The sequence below is a fragment of the Acanthopagrus latus genome, chromosome 9 (assembly GCF_904848185.1).
Source record: "Acanthopagrus latus isolate v.2019 chromosome 9, fAcaLat1.1, whole genome shotgun sequence".
NCBI classification, from domain to species: Eukaryota; Metazoa; Chordata; class Actinopteri; order Spariformes; family Sparidae; genus Acanthopagrus; species Acanthopagrus latus.
Window position 1 is genome coordinate 2,232,305 of NC_051047.1, and position 5,440 is coordinate 2,237,744.

The window sequence follows — 5,440 nt, forward strand, 5'->3', positions numbered from 1 at the left end:
CCCCTGCACCCCAAAGGACCTGAGCTTCCTCAGCAGATACAGTCTGCTCTTATCTATCTTGTATGTCGCTGCAGTGTGATCAGTCCAGTCCAGTTTATTGTTCAGGTGAACTCCCAGGTATTTGTAAGATGTCACCATTTCAATGTCTGTTCCCAGGATGTTCACCTGTGTGCAGGGTTGTTTGTGCCTGCAGAAATCCACCACAAGCTCTTTGGTTTTCCCGGTGTTGAGCTGGAGGTGGTTCCACTGGCACCAGGCCACAAAGTCCTTAATAAGTTCTCTGTAGGCTCTGTCGTCCTCGTCCCTGATGAGGCCGACGATAGCAGAGTTGTCAGAGAACTTCTGTAGATGGCAGTGAGGACACTGGCGGTAGAAATAAAACCAATAATCTAATAACTAGCCAACAACGTAATAAGTTATTACGCCCTAACCCCAATAACGTCATAAGTTATGACGTTATTGGCTGGTTAGTACGTTATTGGCCTAGTATTAAAAAAATCCTTTCCATTCAGGAAGCAGAGACTCATAGAATGTCCAACCTACCCCTCTGTCTGACACTGAACTTGGTGCTCTGTCTGATGCCAAACCTGCTTCTATGCCTGTTGATGCAACAACATTTACTGAGATATCAATCTATACCTATACAACTGTGTATGTATCATGCGAGCAATTTTCTTATGGTTAGACTAGCTATTTGTCTGTTAACTCCATTTTTCTCAGTTATATAAGAATGTATTAACAAGGATTCCACACAATTAAGCATTTTAACTGTAGTAAATCAGAGAATTATTTACATAACGCTGAGGATGCATTACGTTTTGCCAACCAAAAATATTATGAATCAGGAAATAGTGCCAGCAGACTATTAGCGTTTCAACTGCTCAAGGCACAAGCAGACCGCACAGTGGCAAAGATAGTGAATCCTGTCTCTAAAAAAAAAAAACTCTGTCCATCCTTAAGACATAGAAGCTTTTTCAGTTTACTGTAAGACACTTTATGTCTCAGAGGAGACAGACAACAAAATAGAGAGGAATAATTATTAAGAAAAAATAAGTTGCCTACGTGAATTTTATAGGCAATTTCAAGATGAGGTTACACCCCTCTTACAAAGAATATTTAATTACGCCCTTAAAAAGAATACCAAAAATCATGGTCCAAATCAATAATTTCCATAATCCCCAAAGAAGGTAAAGATCCTACAAACTGTTCTTCCTACAGACCAATTAGTTTGCTCTGCTGTTAGATGAACATTTTAACCACAATACTGGCAAAATGAATTCAAAAGTTTATATATACATTAATTAAACCAGATCAAACTGAGTTTATACCGGGTCGTCATGGGATAAACAACATTAGGATGTTAGGCTGATACTGGAAAGAGGACTCAGATAAAGTAAGGCGAACTGTTCAGGCAAGCTTTATTCATTCATTTCTCGTCAAAATGAGTGACAAAAAATCAGGCTATGAACACTCAGTAAATCTAAGAGCAGGCAAAAGGCAAATAAAAGAAACAAAAAAATCACTCTCACGCGGGAAAAAAAACTAATATCTACGCTGATCTTAGTAGGAAAAATCTTATGAAACTTTAAACAACAAAAAAATCACTCACAATGAGGAAAATCAAATGGCTATAAAATTTAACCACTCTGTGCTATGTTTGAAAAAGGTACAAAACAAGGGCACTCCAATGGAGGCAAGCAAAAGGCTATGAACAGAAATCTAGCTCAAGAGAAAGGCTGTCCAAAATATTACAAACAAAAAATCACTCTTTCGCAGAAGAAAACAGAAAATCAAAATACGAACTTGGAAACTAGCTACCTGCACGTCACTATTTAAGCAGCCCATGTCCGCGAAAGTGACAAAAAGAGTAAAGTTTGACTGTCAGATCTGTTCGAGTTGCAGGAATTCCTGATTTCCTTTTTAATCCTCCTGCTTGTGGAGAAAGAGGAGAAGTAGCTGGTTTATCTCAGGCTGAGAGGACCATGGAGAGGTAAACCTGTTATTGATCCCACAGTAATGTTGTTATTATTTATTTATTTATGTATGTATGTATGTATGTATGTATGTATTTATTTATTTATTTATTTATTTATTTATTTATTTATTTATTATTAGCTAGCAGTTTGGGGTAATTAACATACCGATACATACTAACCCTAACCCTAACCCTGCTGACATATAAACTGCTGATCGCCACATATGATTTTATTTTAATTTTAAAGGCATTGTATTTAAAAGGTTTGGTAGATAATTTTATTTGCTGTAATTTGTTATTGTTGTTATTGTTATTAAAACATTCTTAGTGACATGGCAGCTGTGGATGGAGTCAGAACTGCAGACCCAGTTGATGGATGATGTGGTGGACAGAGGACACTGGACCCTCAAACACCCTGAGTACCGACCCAGATGATGTCCCACTGACACCATCCAGCCCAGCAGCACTGCAGGGACTCCTGCTCAGCCTGTTACTCTACATCATCTGTAAATGTTTTAATATTGTTTTTAATAATAATTGTTTTTGTTAATAGTGAATAATAAGATGTAAATAGTTGTAAATGTTAAGACATTAATAATAAAAGAACACATTCAATCCCTTGTTGTCCCTGAAAAGTAGCACTTGATGCTTGTTTGCTGTTATAGATTGTACTTAAGTTGCACATGCTGAATGGAATAGATAACATGTAACAATAGAACAATATTTTATTTCATGAAATATATAAAATGAACAATTATGAACACATAATTTAAAAAGAACTCATACACTAACTATATAATAACTATAACTATATAATAACAGAAATAATGTAAAGATTGGCCTCTGGGGCAGAGAAGAGCCTCTCCATCCTCTCTGCAGCCTCTCTTCATCCTCCCTCCTCCTCAAAGCAAGAGAAAAGGTCAGCACAAGATCTCATTAACACAGGGATGCAAAGATTTACAAAAAGTGACATCAGGATATAGCTATATAGCTATTTATTATCTATTATTTATTATTGCCTTACTTCCATCCAGCCGCGGAATGTTTCGCCCTGTGAACAAATGTTGTTCTGACCTTGGACAGATGAAGCTCTCTGTTTGCTCCCTAAAACACAATGAAATGTAAACGATGTTTGTGTTACGGCAACAGACAAAAGAGTTCTAATACAGCAAAAAAATATAATCATCATAAGGACAATCATAAACTTAGCTCTTTATTCCAACATTTAGCTAGACTTTACACGGATCACAGCCTGATCTAAATCTGTTCATCTTGGTCCATTTATGTACATGAAGTAAAACGAGTCTATAGCATCTCCACAGTCACAATAAGATACAAGATATGTCAATGTCTCAATGTCTAATGTTGGACAGTAAAAGGCATCAAGCTGAGCATTACCAATGTATTTTAACTGATATTTTGAGGTTTTAAGGTCAAGATCTTGGATACCTTTATCATACCATGATTTAAAAGTGTCACCCATACAGCATGTAATATTTGGGTTCTTCCAAATTAAAGAAAAAGGAGAAAGAGAAATCTAAACAGTTTATGAGACAATTTCCAAATGCTGAGGCTGTTTAAAAAAATAACACGATTTTTGGTAATTTTATTGACTACTTTGATATTTATCCATACAGTTTGGAACATTTACCATACATTGAGTGCAAAGGATTCTATTCATTTCCATGAACATGACATATTTATAAACCATTGTTTAAACTGGGTAAGCTGAGATGACAGAAAATGATAATAAAGTTGGGAAGCTTCAGGCCACCAGACTCATATGGCAAACGTAACACTGACATACAAATTTGTGGGGTTTTATTGTTCCATATAAAGGAAGACACTAAACTCTGTACTTTTTTAAAAAAAAAAAAAGTATTGTGGTGGAGTAATCGAAAGATTCTGAAATAAATTAAAAACCTTAGGCAACACAGACATTTTAACTATGTTAACTCTACCAATCAGAGAACTCGAAGATAACCAATTATCTTTAATTCCTCTGATATTTTATTAAGTAATGGAAGATAATTAAAACTAAAGGTGTCTTCCGGTTTTCTCATGATAAACATACCCAAATACATTTAATAGACCATTTCTAATTAAGATGGTTCCTCAATAAAGTATTGTCAAAACTTTTTCAAATAGATATTACATAAATGGCATAGAAGGGGTCATAATATCATCAGCATACAGAGATATGAGACGTTCCCCTCTCCCAATCATTATACCTTTTAATATGATCACGAGATCTGAGATCACGGCTCAATAGAAATGGAAAACAATGCAGGGAACATCGGACAACCTTGTCTGGTGCCCCTTGAGAGCAGAAATGCTTTAGAATAGTTGGTGTTTGTCTTTACAATGGCCATAGGAGAACTATAAAGAGTTCATGTCCAGTGCCGAAACTGTGGACCAAAATTAAACCTTCTAAGGACAAATATAAGATATTTCCATTCAACTCTGTCAAATGATTTTTCATCATTGACAGAGAGAATAACATTTTGAGAATTTAATTCATTTGTATGGTAAAGAATATCAAAATACCTGCGTAAATTCTCAGTAGAAGTTCAACCATGAACAAACCCAGTTTGATCTAGATGAATAATACTAGGTAAAACTCTTTCAAGCCGTAGTGCTTGAACCTTGGCAATGATTTTGTAATCTAGAGAGAGGATCTTTCTTTAAGAGAAGGGTTATAGATGCCAAACATATAAAGACTGAGGGAGACAGCCTCTCCTAAAACAGGCATTGATCATAGCAAGAAAAAGAGGCAATAAAATATTTGAAAATTGACTAAAAACTTAATTGGCAGGCCATCTAAACATGGTTGCCTTTTTAAAGTATTGCCACAGCAAGTATAAGTTCTGCTGAAGATATATCTTTTTCTAAACTTTATCTATCAACTTTTGTTAAAACAGATAGCAAAATATTCTCCAAAAAGAATGTACACTCATCCAGCTCAGATTGTGATATAGAGGTAAACAATTCAGTATAATATGATTTGAGACACCATTAATTTAAAGATGGTCCACTGTAATGGACCCATCTTTTTTTCTAATTTTAACAATTGTGTCTTCTGATTCCTTTTTTTTCATGTCTAGCTAGTAATTTGCCTGCCATTTCCCCTTGTTCTTAATAAGATAACTTTGATTTCTTCAATGCCAGTTCACTAGCGCAAGTATTACTGGAGTTATATTTCAATTTAAGATCATCTATCTGCATTCGTTAACTAGGGTCCTTGGTTAAATAGTGTGGCCTTTCCAAATTAACTATATCTTTTTCAATGGATTTCATCTCATTTGTTGTTTTCTTTTTCAAAGATGAGGAAAAGGCAATTACACATCCTCTAACATAAACCTTCAGTATGTCCCACATTATTAATGGCCATGTTGCACAGTTTTGGTGCACCTCAGTAAACGTTTCTAAATGAGCCTTCATATAAGTTGTAAAATCCTCTTTTGA

At 35.3% G+C, this 5,440-nt stretch overlaps 1 long non-coding RNA gene across 1 annotated transcript; it reads right to left on the minus strand.

The window, feature by feature from the left end:
• Positions 1–2,682: 2,682 nt before the first annotated feature.
• On the minus strand, positions 2,683–3,074 carry LOC119026261. Its single transcript, XR_005077086.1, has 2 exons — positions 3,000–3,074; positions 2,683–2,873 (listed from the first exon to the last, which is right to left on the minus strand). It is a non-coding gene; the product is annotated as an uncharacterized LOC119026261 (long non-coding RNA).
• Between the last annotated feature and the right edge of the window lie 2,366 nt (positions 3,075–5,440).